This window comes from Cervus elaphus, chromosome 12 (genome assembly GCF_910594005.1).
Source record: "Cervus elaphus chromosome 12, mCerEla1.1, whole genome shotgun sequence".
Taxonomy (NCBI): Eukaryota; Metazoa; Chordata; class Mammalia; order Artiodactyla; family Cervidae; genus Cervus; species Cervus elaphus.
The window spans coordinates 4101938-4123310 of NC_057826.1; the positions used below are offsets into that span (position 1 = coordinate 4101938).

At 39.7% G+C, this 21373-nt stretch overlaps 1 long non-coding RNA gene across 1 annotated transcript in view; it reads left to right on the forward strand.

The window, feature by feature from the left end:
- Positions 1 to 9263, forward strand: part of LOC122705602 — an 86898-nt gene extending 77635 nt beyond the window's left edge. Inside the window, exon 3 of the long non-coding RNA XR_006344153.1 lies at positions 8461 to 9263. This is a non-coding gene — a long non-coding RNA (uncharacterized LOC122705602). The remainder of the gene's footprint in view (positions 1 to 8460) is intronic.
- The last annotated feature ends 12110 nt before the right edge of the window (positions 9264 to 21373 follow it).

A 21373-nucleotide genomic window follows, 5' to 3' on the forward strand; every position in this document is an offset into this window, starting at 1 on the left:
TGCTACATATTAGCAAGTCATTTCTCTCCCTCTTACAGTTTCCTCATTTGTCAAAGGCGAATAATAAATTTGCTTATGTAAGTATCACAGGGCTGCTTGTTCCAAGCTATTAACCCATTTTCTCTGGAGTATTGGAACTTCAAATTCTTGGCTAGGTATGTGACTTACTAGAATATAGACCACATTTCACTTCACTCATCTAACTAATGAGTTATATGTGGTCAAGTAATTAAATTTTGTACACTACAATATAAGGATAAGTGATATTTACAGTAGAATATAAGGGTAAGTGATATATGCAACTTCGAGGATGTGTCTTTAAAGGTAGTGGCCCTGTCCTTTAACTTCCTCTGTTCCATTTTCTGCTGATGAGAAAGGGATGCAGGGACTATAGTGGGATTAGTCATGTTGAACTTCAAAGAAAAGAGGTCACAGAGGGAGGGCTGGTTCAGTGTTCCTTGGTGTTCTTTCTATGTTGCTGCTCAGCCATGTAAGGACATCATATTATCATATTTTGTTTTTGTCATGCTTCACAATTGTTTAAATTATCTTGTTTATTTTTTGTTTGCTTTTGAAGTCTGCTTACTTTACCTGAATTCAAGAGCAATCTGACTCATTTGCTACTGTATTCCAAGTACCTGGACCGCAATTGGAACACAGTAGGTCCAAACATTAGTTAAAGGAACCAATGAATCAGTGATGGATACACAACTTCAGGAGACTGCAAACCCCAGGACCAGTGACAATCATTGGCAGGAAAATACCAAGTCCTACCGGGTGGTGTGGAAGAATGCTAGAGGGCAGTGTTAGCTGATGGAGCGGTGGTGGCTACAGTCAGAAGTGATGGGGCCGAAAAATAGCAGAAGAGACAAGAGGGTCATGATTGGATGTGATGAAGCAGTAACCTAGTAAATCTAGTAATAGATTTATTTGTGAAAACACTTAAAATATCCTCTGGGATACTGGCATATCTGGGTCTATAGACAGAGAGAGCTTTGAATACATTGGACTTCCTGTGTCAGCTGATAGAGGCAACAATCAGTTGAATTTTGAATTATTGTTGTTTTTCTGTTTTTCATTATCAAGTTGTACTTGATAATGGGTGGATATTTCGGTTAGAACCTTTATAATTTACAGCTTCAAAAATGCAATTAGTTTTGCTTCTAATTGTCTGTACCTTGCCGAGTCTTGGATTCTTAAAACACCTTCTCTTCCTGTACACATCTTGCTTCATGCTTTCTTTCAAAGCCTGCACACTCCTTCTTCACACGTCTTAGGGGTGAGTCAGAGGTTCATTAATATTGTCCACTTGATTTCCTCCGGTTTCTCCAATTCATTAATCACAGGGCTGAGCCTTTTCATTGGATGTGCCCTTTGCCTGTGTGCTATCTGATTCACATGGTTTACGGAGATAATTTATGGGTAATATATGTTTTGTCTGACTCAACTTCAGGTGTCTGAAGTGACCCGCAGGGCAGTGGTGTGTATACAATGTGTGTGGGAGGAAAGCTGAGATAAAATGTTCCGTGAGGAATTATAAAGTATAATAAATTATTTTGTGCTTCACCTGACTTCTTTTCTGTCCTGGATCCAATATCATCATGTGAAGAGGGGGGGAAGGGGAATAGGGAGGTAGCTATAGGCAGTTTTGAATAATACTCCTTGGTTTACTTTATCACACAAGAACTGCCACCAAGGCTTCAAATCAGGAAAAGGGATACAATAGGCAACTGTGGCCACAATGCTATGAAATTTTCAGGATTTGAAATAAGACAAAAGAGTTAGGGGAAGAGTTTATCATTGAATAAAATGACTGTAGGAGATTGGTTGACTGTAAAAATATGTAGAAAATCAGGGGAAAAAAATAACCTGAAGGGGAATTTACTTCATTGTTCAATTTTATTAGTACAGATTTTTTTTTTTAAACAAATTCCTTCTACCTAAACACAGGAGGAAACGAGTGCTTCTTAAAACCCTTAGAACTGTCTTGCATTGATTTTCTTGATGCCACTGTGTATTTTGGATTCTCCATCTTCAATAAATCTGTCTGGAAACAAACCATTGCACTTTTGGATTTTCTCTACTGAAAAATGTTCCCTAATTTCTTGGTGAAGGAAAACAGAGGTAGAGTGTTTTGAAAGAAAAATGAGGCTAATATGACTCCTGAATCTAAATTGCCTAGGGCATTTATAAAGACTCATGGATTTGTCTGGTGCTAGCACTGAAGAAGCCGAAGTTGAACGGTTCTATGAAGACCTACAAGATCTTTTAGAACTAACACCAAAAAAAGATGTCCTTTTCATTATAGGGGACTGGAATGCAAAAGTAGGAAGTCAAGAAACACCTGGAGTAACAGGCAAGTTTGGCCTTTGAGTACGGAATGAAGCAAGGCAAAGGCTAATAGAGTTTTGCCAAGAGAACGCACTGGTCATAGCAAACATCCTCTTCCAACAACACAAGAGAAGACTCTACACTTAGACATCACCAGATGGTCAACACCGGAATCAGATTGATTATATTCTTTGCAGCCAAAGATGGAGAAGCTCTATACAGTCAGCAAAAACAAGACCCGGAGCTGACTGTGGCTCATATCATGAACCCCTTATTGCCAAATTCAGACTTAAACTGAAGAGAGTAAGGATAATCACTAGACCACTCAGGTATGACCTAAGTCAAATCCCTTATGACTATACAGTGGAAGTGAGAAATAGATTTAAGGGACTAGATCTGATAGACAGAGTGCCTGATGAACTATGGATGGAGGTTCGTGACATTGTACGGAAGACAGGGATCAAGATCATCCCCATGGAAAAGAAATGCAAAAAGGCAAAATGGTTGTCTGAGGAGGCCTTACAAATAGCTGTGAAATGAAGAGAAGCTAAAAGCAAAGGAGAAAAGGAAAGATATTCCCATTTGAATGCAGAGTTCCAAACAATAGCCAGGAGAGAAAAGAAAGCCTTCCTCAGCGATCAATGCAAAGAAATAGAGGTAAACAACAGGATGGGAAGGACTAGAGGTCTCTTCAAGAAAATTAGAGATACCAAGGGAATATTTCATGCAAAAATGACTCAATAAAGGACAGAAATGGTATGGACCTAACAGAAGCAGAAGATATTAAGAAGAGGTTGCAAGAATACACAGAAGAACTGTACAAAAAAGATCTTCATGACCCAGATAATCACAATGGTGTGATCACTCACCTAGAGTCAGACATCCTGGAATGTAAAGTCAAGTGGGCCTTAGAAAGCATCACTATGAACAAAGCTAGTGGAGGTGATGGAATTCCAGTTGAGCTCTTTCAAATCCTGAAAGATGATACTGTGAAAGTGCTGCACTCAATATGCTAGCAAATTTGGAAAACTCAGCAGTGGCCACAGGACTGGAAAAGTCCGTTCTCATTCCAATCCCTAAGAAAGGCAATCCCAAAGAATGCTCAAACTACCGCACAATTGCACTCATCTCACACGCTAGCAAAGTAATGCTCAAAATTCTCCAAGCCAGGCTTCAGCAATACGTGAACCGAGGACTTTCAGATGTTCAAGCTGGTTTTAGAAAAGACAGAGGAACCAGAGATCAAGTTGCCAATATCTGCTGGATCATTGAAAAAGCAAGAGAATTCCAGGAAAAACATCTATTTCTGCTTTAATGACTACGCCAAAGCCTTCGACTGTGTGGATCACAATAACTGTGGAAAATTCTGAAGGAGATGGGAATACCAGACCACCTGACCTGCCTCTTGAGAAACCTGTTTGCAGGTCAGGAAGCAACAGTTAGAACTGGACATGGAACAACAGACTGGTTCCAAATAGGAAAAGGAGTATGTCAAGCCTGTATAATGTCACCTTGCTTATTTAACTTATATGCAGAGTACATCATGAGAAATGCTGGGCTGGAAGAAGCACAAGCTGGAATCAAGATTGCTGGGAGAAATATCAATAACCTCAGATATGCAGATGACACCACCCTTATGGCAGAAAGTGAAGAGCAACTAAAAAGCCTCTTGAAAGTGAAAGAGGAGAGTGAAAAAGTTGGCTTAAAGCTTAACATTCAGAAAACTAAGATCATGGCATCTGGTCCCATTACCTGGAAATAGATGGGGAGACAGTGGAAACAGTGTCAGACTTTATTTTGGGGGGCTCCAAAATCACTGCAGATGGTGACTGCAGCCATGAAATTAAAAGACGCTTACTGCTTGGAAGGAAAGTTATGACCAACCTAGACAGCATATTAAAAAGCAGAGACATTACTTTGCCAACAAAGGTCCATCTAGGCAAGGCTATGGTTTTTCCAGTGGTCATGTATGGATGTGAGAGTTGGACTGTGAAGAAAGCTGAGTGCTGAAAAATTGATGCTTTTGAACTGTGGTGTTGGAGAAGACTCTTGAGAGTCTCTTGGACTGCAAGGAGATCCAACTAGTCCATCCTAAAGGAGATCAGTCCTGGGTGTTCATTGGAAGGACTGATGCTGAAGCTGAAACTCCAATACTTTGGCCACCTGATGTGAAGAGTTGACTCATTGGAAAAGACCCTGATGCTGGGAGGGATTGGGGGCAGGAGGAGAAGGGGACAACAGAAGATGAGATGGCTGGATGGTATCACCGACTCAATGGGCATGAGTTTGAGTAAACCCCGGGAGTTGGTGATGGGCAGGGAGGCCTGGCGTGCTGCCATTCATGGGGTCACAAAGAGTTGGACACGACTGAGCGACTGATCTGAACTGAACTGAACTGAACTGAGCTGATGTTTCTTTAATGCTGACTTGAACCTTTTAAGCAGTCACTTTTACTAAAGTCCTGCTTATTATTTGTTTGTTACTTCATTTGCTTTTATATATTTAAGGTGTGTTACTTAATGATTTGACATATGCATATGAGAGCAAAAGTCGCTCAGTTGTGTCTGGCTCCTTGTGACCCCATGGACTGTAGTCCATTGAATTCTCCAGCCCAGAGTACTGGAGTGGGTAGCCGTTCCCTTTTCCAGGGGATCTTCCCAACCCAAAGATTGAACCCAGGTCTCCCACATTGCAGGCAAATTCTTTACCAGCTGAGCCACTAGGGAAGCCTGAAATAATCACTACAAACAAGCTAATTAAAATATCCATCACCTCACATAATTACTTTTGTGTATGTGTGGTGAGAACACTTAGCATCTACCCTCTTGGCAAATTTCAAATATACAGTACAGTGTTGTTACCTATAATCAACATGCCATAGATTAGAGTTTCAGAACTTATTCATCTTGTGTAACTGAAAATTCAAGTCTATGGTTTTTCCAGTGGTCATGTATGGATGTGAGAACTGGACTATAAAGAAAGCTGAGCACTGAAAGATTGATGCTTTCGAACTGTGGTGTTGGAGAAGACTCTTGAGAGTCCCTTGGACTGCAAGGCAATCCAACCAGTCCATCCTGAAGGAGATTAGGCCTGGTGTTCATTGGAAGGACTGATGCTGAAGCTGAAACTCCAATACTTTGGCCACCTCATGCGAAGAGCTGACTTATTGGAAAAGACCGTGATGCTGGGAAAGATTGAAGGCAGGAGGAGAAGGGGACGGCAGAGGATGAGATGGTTGGATGGCATCACCAACTTGATGAACATGAGTTTGAGTAAACTCCGGGAGTTGGTGATGGGCAGGGAAGCCTGGCGTGCTGCGATTCATGGGGTCGCAAAGAATCAGACATGACTGAGAGACTGAACTGAACTGAATTGAACTGAAAATTTGTTCATGATCAGCATTTCCCCATTCACTCCTCTCCTCGGTGCCTAGTAACTTTACTCGCTGCTTCTATGAGTTGTACAACTTTAGATTCCAAGGTTAGTGAGATTATGCAATATTTGTCTTTATGTGCTGCTTGTTTAATTTAGCTTAACATCCTCCAGGTTAATCCATGTGTTGCAAATGGTAGGCTCTCCTTTTGTAAGACTGAATAATATTATATTGTGTGTATATACCACCTTTTATTTATTTATTCATCTGCTGATAGATATTTGGGGTGTTTCTCTATCTTGGTTACTGTGAAAATTGCTTCAGTAAGTGTAGGAGTACAAGAATCTTTTTAAGATCTTGACTTTAATTCCTTTGAAAAAGTGCCCAGAAGTGGAATTTTTGGATCACATAGTAAGATCTGTTTAAAAATCTTTGAAGAACCTTTGTTTTCCCTAGTGGCTATCAGTTCAGTTCAGTTCAGTCGCTCAATCCTGTTGGACTCTTTGTGACCCCATGGACTGCAGCACGCCAGGCCTCCCCGTCCATCACCAACTCCCGGAGCTCACACTAACTCATGTCCACGGAGTCGGTGATGCCATCCAACCATCTCATCCCCTGTCGTCCCCTTTTCTTCTCTTGCCTTCAATCTTTCCCAGCATCAGGGTCTTTTCCAGTGAGTCAGTCCTTTGCATCAGGTGGCCAAAGTTTTGGCGCTTCAGCTTCAGCATCAGTCCTTCCAATGAATATTCAGGACTGATTTCCTTTAGGAAGAACTGTTTTGATCTCCTTGCTGTCCAAGGGACTCTCAAGAGTCTTCTCCAACACCACAGTTCAAAAGCATCAGTTCTTCAGGGCTCTGCTGTAGAATGGTCCAACTCTCACATTCATACATGACTATTGGAGAAACCATAGTCTTGACTGTTCAGACATTTGTTGTCTAAGTAATGTCTCTGCCTTTTATGCTGAAACATATGTTGTCTAGGTTGGTCATAACTTTTCTTCCAAGGAGGAAGTGTGTTTTAATTTCATGGCTGCAGTCACCATCTGCAGTGATATTGGAGCCCAAGAAAATAAAGTCTGTCACTGTTTCCATTGTTTCCCCATCTATTTGCCATGAAGTGATGGGACCAGATGTCATGACCTTAGTTTTTTGAATGTTGAGTTTTAAGCCAGGTTTTTCACTTGCCTTTTTCACTTTCATCAAGAGGCTCTTTAGTTCCTCTTCATTTTCTGCCATAAGGGTGGTATCATCTGCATATCTGAGGTTATTGATTTTTCCTCAGGTACCAATTTACATTTCTACCCACTACATACCAGTGTTCTCTTTCCTCCACATCTTTGACATCAGTTCAGTTCAGTTCAGTCGCTCAGTCGTATCCAACTGTTTGTGACCCCATGAATCGCAGCACGCCAGGCCTCCCTGTCCATCACCAACTCCTGGAGTTTACTCAAACTCATGTCCATCAAGTTGGTGATGCCATCCAGCCATCTCATCCTCTGTCGTCGCCCTCTCCTCCTGCCCTTAATCCCTCCCATCATCAGGGTCTTTTCCAATGAGTCAACTCTTTGCATGAGGTGGCCAAAGTATTGGAGTTTCAGCTTCAGCATCAGTCCTTCCAATGAACACCCAGGACTGATCTCCTTTAGGATGGACTAGTTGGATCTCCTTGCAGTCCAAGGGACTCTCAAGAGTCTTCTCCAACACCACAGTTCAAAAGCATCAATTTTTCGGCACTCAGCTTTCTTCACAGTCCAACTCTCACATCCATACATGACCACTGGAAAAACCATAGCCTTGCCTAGACGGACCTTTGTTGGCAAAGTAATGTCTCTGCTTTTTAATATGCTATCTAGGTTGGTCATAACTTTCCTTCCCAGGAATAAGCGGCTTTTAATTTCATGGCTGCAGTCACCATCTGCAGTGATTTTGGAGCCCCCCAAAATAAAGTCTGACACTGTTTCCACTGTTTCCCCATCTATTTCCCATGAAGTGATGGGATCAGAGGCCATGATCTTAGCTGTTTATTTATTTTTTGTTTGTGTTATTTACTTTAAATAACAGCCATCCAAACAGGTATAAATTGATATCTCACTGTGGTTTTAACTTGCTTTTCTCTGATGGGTAGTGATTTTGAACACATTTTCTTATATTTCTTGGCCATTTGTGTATATTCTTTGGAAAAATGTTAATTCAGGTCTTTGCCCATTTAAAAATTGGGTTATTATTCATTTACTTATTTTTGCTTTTGAGTTGTATTAGTCCTTATGTATTAATCTCTTATCAGATATATGGCTTGTAAATATTTTCTACCACTCCATATCTAATTTTTTCATCTTGTTGATTGTTTCCTTTGCTGTGCAGAAACTTTTTAGTTTGATATAGTCCCACTTGACTGTTTGTGTTGTTATTACCTGTGCTTTTGGTATAATATTAAAAAAATTTTGACAAGACTAACGTCAAGAAAATTTTTCTCTGTTCTCTTCTAGGGATTTTATGGTTTCGTTGCAATGAAACGGGGCGGGGGAGGGGGAAGAGGAATTTTTTTTTCTTTCTCTTTCCTGAGAACAAAGAAGAAAAGAGAACAGGCCTGAACATTCCTAGTTTTGTTGTACTTTAACTCCTCCTAACTCTGAATATCTGTCACTAAGTTCGTTTTTCTGCCCCTTAGCCCTGCAGGAGTTATACTTCACTCCTATACTGTTGAATCTATTCTAAATATCTTGTGTTTACCCTTACAACACTCTTTCCTTCATAGGTCTTCTTTTTACATATCAGAAAGAAGGCTGCAGAGCCACCAAACTGCCAAACTCAGTTACTGGGTTACTGATGCCAGCCTATGACTGTCTTTGAAACAATGCAAGAGGAAGAAATCAAGATCCGAACACCTTTGGTCCTCATCACTGACTCCTGACTGTGAGCCCTCATCTTGTCTAAGCCCCTGGTCTCCTCATGAGTGGGGGTACAGTTCTTGAGGCATGAACACAGTAGTGTTCAACTTTCTGCTGACTGTGACTTAAATTACCTTTCTATTTCCTCCAAACTCTGTCTCCATGTTTTTTAATTCATCTTCGGTGGTCAGGGAAACCCAAAATTTTAGCCAGCAAAAATTTAAGGTCTTACGTTTAGGTCTGTGATCCATTTTGAGTTGACTTTTGTGTATTGTGTAAGACAAAGATCCAATTTCACTATTTCACATGTGAATATCCAGTTTTCTCAATATCATTTGCTGAGGAGACTATCTTTTCCCCATTGTGTACTACTGGTGCCTTTGTTGAATATTAGTTACCATATGTATACATTTATTACTGGGCTTTCTATTCTATTGATCTACGAGTCTGTTTTTTAATGTGTATCATACTGTTCTTATAACTATACATTTGTAACATGATTTGAAACCAGAAAGTGTCAGTCTTGTTCTTCTTTCTCAAGATTATTTTGGCTTTTCACAATTTTTGTGGTTTCATATGAATTCTAGGATTATTTTTTTAATTTCAGTGAAAAATGCTATTGAAATTTTGATAGAGATTTCATTGAATCTATATAGATTGCTTTGGACAGTATGGACATTTTAACAACATTAATTCTTCTTATCCATAAGCATATGGTAGCTTTATATTATTTGTGTCTTATTTCATCAATCTCACATAGATTTTTCAACTCCTTGGTTAAATTTATTCCAAAATATTTTATTCTTTATGATGCTATTGTAAATGAGATTGTTTCCCTAGTTTCTCTTTTAGGAGAGCTTGTTTTTCTTTTGTTGTATGTTGGTGAGCATAGATGCCTTCACACTGAATTTTATAACTTGTATCTGATACTCAAATGACTGATAAGAACAAAGATAAAGCAAAAGTGGAATACCTTCTCATGTTTTTTCTGTTATTTAAGAATACATCACAAAGAAAAAAAATACAGCATGAGAAAAAAATGGCTACAGGGAAATAGCCCTAGGGAACTTGATTGGAAAGCCGTAGACAACACTTTGGGTTTATGAACACTTTTTTCCCCTTTACATTTTAAGAATTTATGAAAATCTAGTTAGTTTTGAGATCAAATATGTAGTCTTGACTTCCAGAGTTAGGGCACTTTAAAAAGATTTCCTTTCCTTTATAAATGAGATTACTTTCTCTTCTGTAGACTCTGAAGTAAGTACATTAGAAATGTAATGCATCCATTTTTCTTTGCCTTATATTTTTATTAATTTGTTTCTTAACAAATCAATTGGATACCAGTGTTTCTGTGCATCCTAATCAGTATGAAGTCACCATGGTTACTGAGTTTCTATTACATAATATGAGGAAAGTGAAAGGGAAAAAAATTGATGAGGGCAGGCATTTGTTGAAAACCTCTTAAGGTGGACACTTTTATCCATTCATTGAACAAATGTTTCCAGGTTCTGCATGCAGAGTTGAGGATGCTTCAGTGAATAAGTCCATTGTGGATCCTCCTTCACTGATCTTACTCTCTGGGATGACAGACATTGAATGAGTAAAGGCAACGTGATGAGAAGGGAAGAAGCAAAGCAATATGAATTTTTTGTAACATATATTTTACAGAGTAAGAAGCCGAGGCTGTTAGACTAAGAACCTTGTTCAAACCAGTATGTGATAGAGATAACTTTAAATCCAATTCTGCCTCTTCTAGCCCCAACTCCGCTGTATTTCCACTTTGCAAAGTTTGAGGCACTGTCCTAGGTGCTGAACATTCAAAGGGTATGAGGTCATAACTTATCATCCTGTTGGAGAAATGGGGCATGTGCATCAGAAGGAAAGTATCAGCATAGACTGATACTCTGAGATAATAATTTATGAGCTTCAGATAATAAAGGGATGGGCTTATATGTTTGGGAGAAACCACTGTGGGAGGGAATGTGGGTAAATGGGGCCCTGGAGGACATATAAATATTAGATAAGTGGATAGGATAGAAGATGGGTGAGAAAGCATGTTCTACATAGAAAGCCTAGAATTGAATGTGCTTAGTTAAAACAAAACTTTTTACTCAGCTGTTGGTTCTTTTAATAGAATGTTGAGAGACAAACATGAAAAGGTACTTGGGATCCTTTTTTTTTTTTTCCATTTATTTATATTAGTTTGAGGCTAACTACTTTACAATATTGTAGTGATTTTTGCCATACATTGACATGAATCAGCCATGGATTTACATGTGTTCCCCATCTTGAACCCCCCTCCCACTTCCCTCCCCATCCCATCCCTCTGGATCATCCCAGTGCACCAGCCCCGAGCACTTGTCTCATGCATCCAACCTGGATCTTTGATGAATAATACTTATCTTATGACAAGTATTTGAGCTTCATTCTGTAGTTCAGTAACAAGAAAATATTTTCCTAACATATAATAAATATTTTAAGATTTTAGGACCATGCAAAGTCTATTGCAACCACTCACCTCTGTTGTTGTAATATGAAAGCAGTCATGGAACATATGTAAATGAAGAAGTGAGGCTATACTCCAATAAGACTTGGCTGAAGCAAGCAACAGTTAATTGTGATAAAGTCAAAGCTTTTAAGCAATAAATTCACAAATAAGTGCTTTGGGGAGTATGATTTGGTAGTGTTGTATCAGTGATGATAATGGAGGGATAAGTGGCTTAAGAAAATTAAGTAGAAGATTTATCCATTGAGAATATTCAGAGTATTATGAAAGACAATATGGATAGCAAGAGGAACACAGGTTCTACAGAGGAAAAGACAAAAAAACCTACTGAGAAGGAAATACTGATAAAATTCAGCAGCTGATCAACTATGGGGGTGAGAGAGTCAATGATGTCTCCAAGAAGGTAAGTCTAAGAACAAAAATGGTGAAAAGCACTTCTAAGAGGAGAAGACCATAGATGAACACCCCTGGGCTGTAGGGCAGAGAGATATCACCTTGGTGATCAAGGTCAAATGACTGTTGTAGATCTGAGAACAGCTAAAAAACTGATATATCCAAATTAAATTAAGGTCATCTAAGAGTTAATGTGGTCTAGGTCAATAAACATTATTTCACCTTTGGCAGAAGAAAGTATTACCATTTTTGGAGAAGAAGCATCCCCAGTGAACCCTACATACCTCCATAATTTAAGTTCAATATATTATGAACCTATTATAAAAATTTGCCAAACACATAAGGAAATAAGCTACTGTTGGTTATAGTCAATATAAGTAAAAAAAAAAATTAATAGTATTTCAAATTTCAAAATCTTCAAATATAAGAAATAATTGTGCATGAAATCTGTAAAAACATAACATTTTAAAATCTAAATACATGTATTTAAGTTGAATACATATAAAGAAATAAAGTACCAAAAATCTATTAAAGATTACCAAGGACGTTTGAAAGAGAATTAACAAGAATTTTAGACATCAAAAATACAATTGTTGAGGTTTTTTGTATTTCCATACAAATTGTGAAATTCTTTGCGAAGTTTGCTCTGTGTTCAGTCATTCCTTTGATGAATTTGTAGGAGAGAAAGTGGTCTCCCCATCCTACTCCTCCGCCATCTTCTCAGCTTGAACCCCAATGTTCATCGCAGCACTGTTTATAATAGCCAGGACATGGAAGCAACCTAGATGCCCATCAGCAGACGAATGGATAAGGAAGCTGTGGTACATATACACCATGGAATATTACTCAGCTGTTAAAAAGAATTCATTTGAACCAGTCCTAATGAGATGGATGAAACTGGAGCCCCTTATACAGAGTGAAGTAAGCCAGAAAGATAAAGAACATTACAGCATACTAACACATATATATGGAATTTAGAAAGATGGTAACGATAATCCTATATGCAAAACGGAAAAAGAGACACAGAAATACAGAACAGACTATTGAACTCTGTGGGAGAATGTGAGGGTGGGATATTTCAAAAGAACAGCATGTATACTATCTATGGTGAAACAGATCACCAGCCCAGGTGGGATGCATGAGACAAGTGCTCGGGCCTGGTGCACTGGGAAGACCCAGAGGAATCGGGTGGAGAGGGAGGTGGGAGGGGGGATCGGGATGGGGAATACGTGTAAATCTATGGCTGATTCATATCAATGTATGACAAAACCCACTGAAATGTTGTGAAGTAATTAGCCTCCAACTAAAAAAAAAAAAAAAAAAAGAAAAAAAATACAATTGTTGAGTGTAAAACTCAGTGAATGGAGAAGTATAACCACGCAGGATCCCCTGGAACCTTCCCTCATATCTTCTGCTTTAGCACCTTCCTAAAGTACCTAGATAATAGTATTTGATGCACATTTCCTGAGTTGCTTTGCAGACATAATAAACCTCCCCCTCTCCAATACACACTCCAATACATGGAAGATGCTAACTACTTGATGATCAAGAGCGCATAGCATCAGGACTCCTGGAGCATAAGGACTGAAAATGTTAGCCCCTGTGACACCAGCCTGCTACCGCCTCATCAGCCAGTCAGAGAAGCGCACAAGAGGATCACAGAACCTGTGACTTCCCTCCCTCAGTTCAGTTCAGTCGCTCAGTCATGTCTGACTCTTTTCTGACCCCATGGACTGCAGCACACCAGGCCTCCCTGTCCATCACCGACTCCCAGAGTTTACTCAAACTCATGTCCATTGAGTTGGTGATGTCATCCAACCATCTCATCCTCTGTTGTCCCCTTCTCCTCCCACTTTCAGTCTTTCCCAGCATCAGGGTCTTTTCAAATGAGTCAGTTTTTCACATCAGGTGGCCAAAGTACTGGAGCTTTAGCTTCAGCATCATTCCTTCCAATGAACACCCAGGACTGATCTCCTTTAGGATGGACTGGTTGGATCTCCTTGCAGTCCAAGGGACTCTCAAGAGTCTTCTCCAAAACCATAGTTCAAAAGCATCAATTCTTCAGCGCTCAGCTTTCTTTATAGTCCAGCTCTCACATCCATACATGACTACTGGAAAAACCATAGCCTTGACTAGACAGACCTTTATTGGCAAAGTAATGTCTCTGCTTTTTAATATGCTACCTAGGTTGGTCATAACTTTTCCCTCCCTCACCTGGCTGCTAAAAGTCTCTGCCAAAGCCCTTCAGAGAGTTCAGGGCTTTTGGAACATGAGCCGCTTGTCTTCTTGCATGGCCCTGCTCCACACCCCAGTGTTTCAGTCTGTGTGGACTCACTGTGCCTTGGGCACCTTGCATCAACAGAAGAAGGTCATGTACAGATTAAGAAGGTATTAATGGCTAAAGATGGTTGGATGGCATCACCAACTCAATGGACATGGGTTTTGGGTGAAGTCCAGGAGTTGGTGATGGACAGGGAGGCCTGGCGTGCTGAGGTTCATGGGGTCGCAACGAGTTGGACACGACTGAGCGACTGAACTAAACTGAACTGAACTGAACTGAGTGGCTAAAGAAGCTATCCAGACCTCAACATGGGAAAACTAGAGAGTAGAAATATTTAGAAAAAAGAGTTTAAGAGTCATGAAGGGTATCTTGAGGAAGTTTACAATTCTTAAAGTCAGATTTTCAGAATGGGAAAATTGGGAACATGTATGAGGTGATAATTGAAGCATTGATGTTTCAGAAGTATGATGTTAATCACACAGAAGAGAAGAACAGAAGTTCATGCCTATACAATACAGTGAAATTTCTGAAGACTCAAAACGAAGACTATCACACAAAAAGGAAGAGCTAAAGAAAATCCCGTTGATGGCAGTCTCTTCAACAGCAGGGTGAAAACCTGAATATGAATGCATTACAGTTTTAAGGAAAAAACCAGCTGTTCAAACTAGAATTGTGGACCCAGAAAATCTGCAAAGAACATGGGCACTATATAGGAAATTTTAGGCTTAGAAAAGTAAACCTGAATTATTTACTTCTGCAGATCTTCTTTACTAAAGAAACTTTTAAAGGATATGCAATAAGTAGGCTTTTAAATGAAATTTATTTGGATTTGAATGGCATGTTGGCTCCTCACTATTTGCACAGCTTTTCTGTTGTTCTCTCTGAGCCTTTGTTTACTTATGCAAAAAATGAATACAGCATTGACTTCACATCAAATGACTAGATTGGTCCTTGACATGAGGTAGTAGTTGGTGTTTGCTGAACAGTGAGAAAGACCACCATGGAGCCGTGGAAGGGAAATAAATTATGCATGGCTCATGAATAGTTTACCCTTTTTACACATTTAAAGGATTTCATCCAGATCAAGTCAATCTGTGAATATCTGAATTGTGTTGGCTGTGATGTCATTTTATTATCATCTTTTATCAGTAAGACTCTTGGAATTTCAGGCTCCTCGGCTCTTGAGATGGCAGAGACATTAAACGGGCTTTAGATGGACCTCAAGATTGTCGTACTGAGTGAAGTAAGTCGGAAGGAGAAGGAGAAATAGCGCATGAAATCCTTTATATGCAGAATCTAGAAATGATACAAATGAACTTATTTACAAAATAGAAACAGGCTCACAGACTTCGAGAATAGAACATGCCTGAAGGAAGTATGGGGGAAAGGATAAGTTAAGGAGTTTGGGATCAACATATACACACTGCTATAATTAAAGTGGATAACCAATACCTTTAGAGTACAGGCTTTTCTCATTTTTCCCCCCATCTGGACTATCCATTTAATTTTCTCCAAAATTTTGCCCATCTTTTCATCTCAAATTTTTTTTTAAAAAAATCACTTTTCTTACCAGGCTCTCACCAGCACTCCCCTTCGCTTTGAATCCCTCTTCTCGGGTGACTGCCCTTGCTCTATCACAGTTTGATGCCCTCATTTAGTCCAAAAGTGATGTTTTGTCTCCTGAACAAGGTACAGAGCACAGAGACAAGGTACCTAATTCATTCTTTCCCTCCTTGGCAATCATGCTGGGCGTATAATAGGAACTCAATCAATGAGAGCATGTGTGCATAAAAGTCTCATTTAAAAATGATTTCTTCAGGATGAAAGGTGTTTACATCTAAAGAGTTATTCATTTGAGGCTGGTGGGACGCACCATTTGTTACCAGCATAGGCAAGTCACCTTACTGAGTCTCATTAGTCTACCAATTTGTCACCATACTTTAAAGGTTGCTTGGTTTAAAAACCATTCAGCATTTTAGTGGGAGAATAACACATCTCCAACCTCTTTAATAAAGGTTTAATAACTATTTCTTTCACTTCATGTATAAATAATTGCACCTTTTATTTCAGGGGCAAGAAAAGAAATGTGTACAAACACAGGCCCTGTAATTACCAGAAAGCCTTCATTATTTTTATCAATAGCCTGCTTTTCGGCCCTAGAAGTAATCTCCTCAATTAGATAACTATTTAAGGTTATTGAAAAACAGGCAATATTTTTCAAAAAATGACCTATTATTTTTGCTACTATTTTTCTAATTTTAAAGACAGAGTAAAGTAATTAGCCTCCAACTAATAAAAATAAATGGAAAAAAATAAAAAATAAAGACCTAGTAAGACACTGATTATAATATATGTAACAGTAGACACTTAGATGAAGAGAGAAAATGTGAAGCTTGTCTCTAGATCCAATTCAATTATGGGTTTATGTGGAAATTTTTGCTTCCTTTCCCCAGCAGTCTGTCTCTACTATCCAGATGTTTGATCGATAGATCCTTTCATACTGATAGACTGGCATTGATACTAATTAAGAATCACCACTTTCACTGGTGAAACAAAATCCTAAGATTTTAACACATTGCTAATAATTAGACATGTGGTCTATAATGTCAAATACAGATTAAATACACTGGCTGAGAATTTGAATGGCTTTATATTGTGCTGAAACAATATGCCAAGTCTCTTGTTACATACCTGGAGGCTGATTCTAAAGATTTTGGTCTGACCCTTTATTTCACTGTAGCTGAATCATTTAATCAGATTTTATAAAACTCTGGGTTTTAGTGCAATGAAGTGTTTGGCACATCTTGCTCACTAGAAACAAAGGAGAAAGTCATCAGCCTTGAGACTCAGCCATTTATATAAAATGTCTATATAAAATGCTACCAGAGACATCAGTATATATCTAATCTGTGAGATAGCCCATTTAAGCGATTTTTAAAATATACACTTTATTCCATATGACTAACATTTCCATGGCACAAATGGACAAAAAATCAATGAAAAGAAATTCAAAAAAGCATATTTTACTTTATCAGCTGTTTAGATGTCCTGTTTTATTTTTTAATTTGGAATTTTGTTGTTGCCGTTTTCTAAAGAAACTCAAATGTGAATCAGAATAAAGTGTACTTCATAACCCTGTGTTTGGTCCATAAAAGTGGAAACATCTGAGATTTAGCACACAATATCAAATGTTCATTATATGCTACAAATCACTTACCATACAACTTGTTACTGATAATTAGGCTCTGGTTAGAATACTGTGGTATGTGTACACACTAGAATATCACTCAGCTATAAGAAGGAACACAATTTGAGTCAGTTCTAACAGGCTAGGGCCTATTATACAGAATGAAATAAGTCAGAAAGAGAAAGACAAATATCATGTATTAACACAGATATATATGGAGCCTAGAAAGACAGTACCCACAATTCTATGTGCAGGGCAGCAAACGAGACACAGACATAAATAACAGACTTTGGAGCCAGTGGGAGAAGGAGAAGGGGGGAAGATTTGAGAGAGCAGCGTTGAAACACGTACATCACCTGTATATGTAGAGTCGATCACCAGTGGGAGTCTGACGCGTGATGCAGGGAAGCAAACCTGCGCTCTGTGAGAACCTGGGGGGCTGGACGGGGTGGGGAGGGAGGGGAAGGAGTGTTCAGGAGGGAGGGGTTACATGCATGCCTACGGCCGATTCATGCTGGTGCATGGCAGAGGCTATCACAGTACTGTAGTTATCCTCCAATTAAAGTAAGCAGGCTTTTTATTTTTAAATGAGAAAAACAGCAAAGAAAGAAAAACAAATACTTTGAGAAAAGAACTCAGAGAAATAAACCTGTGGGTAGGAGCATGTTACTTTTCACCTTTGTGGACCGCAATCTTTATGAACACTGTATCACCACCATCCAGAGTCCATAGTAGTTGTTCACTAAAACATTTATGGATGCTTACATAGGAAGTAGTCACACTGCGAGAATTTCAAAGGATTTCCCAATTGGAATGCCATCTGGGGCAAACGGAATTTCTCTTACAAAAGCATTCTGGTTGGACATCAGTAGTCAGGCATGTCAAGTACTCATTGCCTGACAAGGACTGTGTTTTGTGAAAGGAATGCGGCCCTTTCTGTGAATACCCTCCACCCGTGTCCTCAGCACAGCTCACTGTGGTTTGGCAGGAAGACATTCCTTCTGTCCAGATGAAGGATCTGAAGAACATTCCCTTGGTTGATTATGTGTCCATTCATTCAGCCAACCACACAAGCATCCACTCATGAATGGCTTTAGCTCCTGCCCTCAAGGGGATCAAGGCCACGGGGAGAGATAAGAATTGACATACTCCTGGTAGAAGGCAATTGCATCCATACAATTCTTTTTTTTTAATTAGCTTTTATTGGAGTATAGTTACTTTACAATATTGTATTAGCTGCTACTGTTCAGCAAAGCAGATCAGTTATATGTATACATATATCCCATCCTTTTGGATTTCCTTCCCACTCAGGTCAAGACAGAAGAGCATTGATTAGACTTTCCTGAGCTATTTGGTAGGTTCTCGCTAGTTATCCATTTTATATGTAGGATTAATAGTGTATATATTGACATATGTACACCCAGAGAATCTTCACAGGGCTGGCACAGAGGTTGACGGGAGGGGAGGAAAGGGTTAATATACGGGTGATAGAGTGGAGGGCAGGATAAACAGCAGCTTAGCGGAGAAGGTCAAGCCTGAGTGGAGGTGGGGGGATTTCAGAGGCAGATGAGGTATATGAGCATCTTCAAAGAGAAGGAATACCTTGCTGTGAAACAGAGGGTGAAAAACACCAGTGCGCCCAGTCCAAAGAGCAGAAATGGGTTGAAGTTAATGGCGGTGGAAGTGGGGTTGTGTGTGTGTGTGTGTGTGTGTGTGGCGGGAGAAGAGTCAGAAATGGAGCAACCTGGGTGATACCATGAACACCAAACTCTTTCATCTTGTCAAGGAGATTGCTCACCACCTGTGGGGAGTGTGATGTTTATGAAGACTTTTAGGGAAGCTGACATATCCAATTAGGGTTTAGAAAAAGATGCTTCAGTCCTCTATGTTCCCCAGACTATTTTGGACCCATTAACATTTTCAAACCCCTTGGTATAAAAACCCTTGAATCTCTGCCTTATCTATCAGCAACCCCTTGATTGAGGGGATTGATTTTGGATGATTTATAACGAAGTAATTTTAACTAAAAATTCTTATTTCATCTCTATGTTAATGTTGTATTATTCAGTTCATTTAAAGAAAAACCTTTATAATAGTTTATTATTTTTTAATTAAATTATAAAAACTTGAATGCATTTTGCCATGCAAAAAATAATGTTTTCAGTTTATGTTAGCAGTAATTATGTTTGTGGACAAATGATTTGTCAATGACTCAGTTTTGAAATGACATTCACTTACTTTCCTGTTGGGAACTAATGTATGCTAAAATGTTTCTTGAAGTAGAGCACCAAAAACTACCTAGATGTCTTTGACCAACCAATGTTGGGTTTATTAAATTTCATGCTAAGAAACTCAAGCATGGTATAGTTAACTTTCATGTTTTATCTCTAGATAAAATTACGAGTGGCTTTTTGCAAGAATTCTTTTCCAGTGAACACATTTTGAGTATAGATAGGGTTTATTTCTAATAAATAAAAGGTCAGATAGAGGTTAAAAATGATTACATCTACTCTATTATCATTGTGTTTTATAGTATGAGAGGCCTTTAAGGTGCCATATAAATATTTGACTTGATACTGGAATTTTTATATTTGATGATGTTAATCTTGAGAAAAGTTTTATGCTCCTCTTAAATTTGCATTTGACCTTTTCCTTTTTTATTTTAACTAATAAGAGTGTATATTAGGAATGTGGACCCAAAAATGAAAATCTATTGCAAACTGTAGAGATCATAGAGTTCCTGGCACAAGCAGATACTCAAAAAATATTTGTTAAAGAAATGGAAGAATCAAACCACAAAGTGGTGACAGCGAAACACATTTCAAAGACTGTTGCCAACTGGTCAGCAAACCAGTCAGCAAACCAGTCAGCAAACCAGTCAGTCAGCAAACCAGTCAGCAAACCAGTCAGCAAACCAGTCAGTCAGCAAACCAGTCAGCAAACCAGTCAGCAAACCAGTCAGTCAGCAAACCAGCCAGCAAACCAGTCAGCAAACCAGTCAGCAAACCAGCCAGCAAACCAGTCAGCAAACTAGTCATTCAGCAAACCAGTCAGCAAACCAGCCAGCAAACCAGCCAGCAAACCAGTCAGCAAACCAGTCAGCAAACCAGTCAGTCAGCAAACCAGTCAGCAAACCAGTCAGCAAACCAGTCAGTCAGCAAACCAGTCAGCAAACCAATCAGTCAGCAAACCAGTCAGCAAACCAGTCAGTCAGCAAACCAGTCAGCAAACCAGTCAGCAAACCAGTCAGTCAGCAAACCAGCCAGCAAACCAGCCAGCAAACCAGTCAGCAAACCAGCCAGCAAACCAGTCAGCAAACCAGTCAGTCAGCAAACCAGCCAGCAAACCAGTCAGCAAACCAGCCAGCAAACCAGTCAGCAAACCAGTCAGCAAACCAGTCAGCAAACTAGTCAGTCAGCAAACCAGTCAGTCAGCAAACCAGTCAGTCAGCAAACCAGTCAGCAAACCAGTCAGCAAACCAGTCAGTCAGCAAACCAGTCAGCAAACCAGTCAGTCAGCAAACCAGCCAGCAAACCAGCCAGCAAACCAGTCAGTCAGCAAACCAGTCAGTCAGCAAACCAGTCAGCAAACCAGTCAGTCAGCAAACCAGTCAGTCAGCAAACCAGTCAGCAAACCAGTCAGTCAGCAAACCAGTCAGTCAGCAAACCAGTCGCAAACCAGTCAGCAAACCAGCCAGCAAACCAGTCCGTCCTGAGGGACTCAGCCCTGAGTGTTCACTGGGAGGGCCGGTGCTGAAGCTGAGGCTCCGATACTCTGCCCACCTGATGCGAAGAGCCAACTCATTGGAAAAGACCCCAATACTGGAAAAGACTGAAGGGAGGAGGAGAAGAGGGTGACAGAGGATGAGATGGTTGGATGGCATCACCGACTCAATGCACATGAGCTTGAGCAAACTCCAGAAGACAGTGAAGGACGGGGAGGCCTGGAGTGCTGCAGTCCGTGGGGTCACGAAGAGTCGGACATGACTGAGTGACTGAACAGCAATGTATCTGGAACCAGGTCTTGCTGAGGAGACTCTTAATAAATGTTTGCTTCTGTTATGGGTCGAGTCATCTCTTCCCAAACTTCATATGTTGAAGTCCTAACTCCCAGTTCCTTAGAGTGTAATCTTTCCTGGACTTAGGGTCTTTACAGAGGTAATCAAGTTAAAATAAGGCTCCTTAGAATAGGCTCCAATACATATGATTGATATCCTTATAAAAAAGGGAAATTTGGAAACAGGCACGCAAAGGGGGAGATCCCCATTGTACATGAAGACAGAAATCAGGGTGATGCTTCTGCAAGCCAAGGAATGTCAAAGACTGCTGACAAGCCTCTGGAAGCTAACGGAGAGGCATGGAACAGGTTCCCCATCATAGCCTCAGAACTAACCTATCCTGCAGACATGAGTCT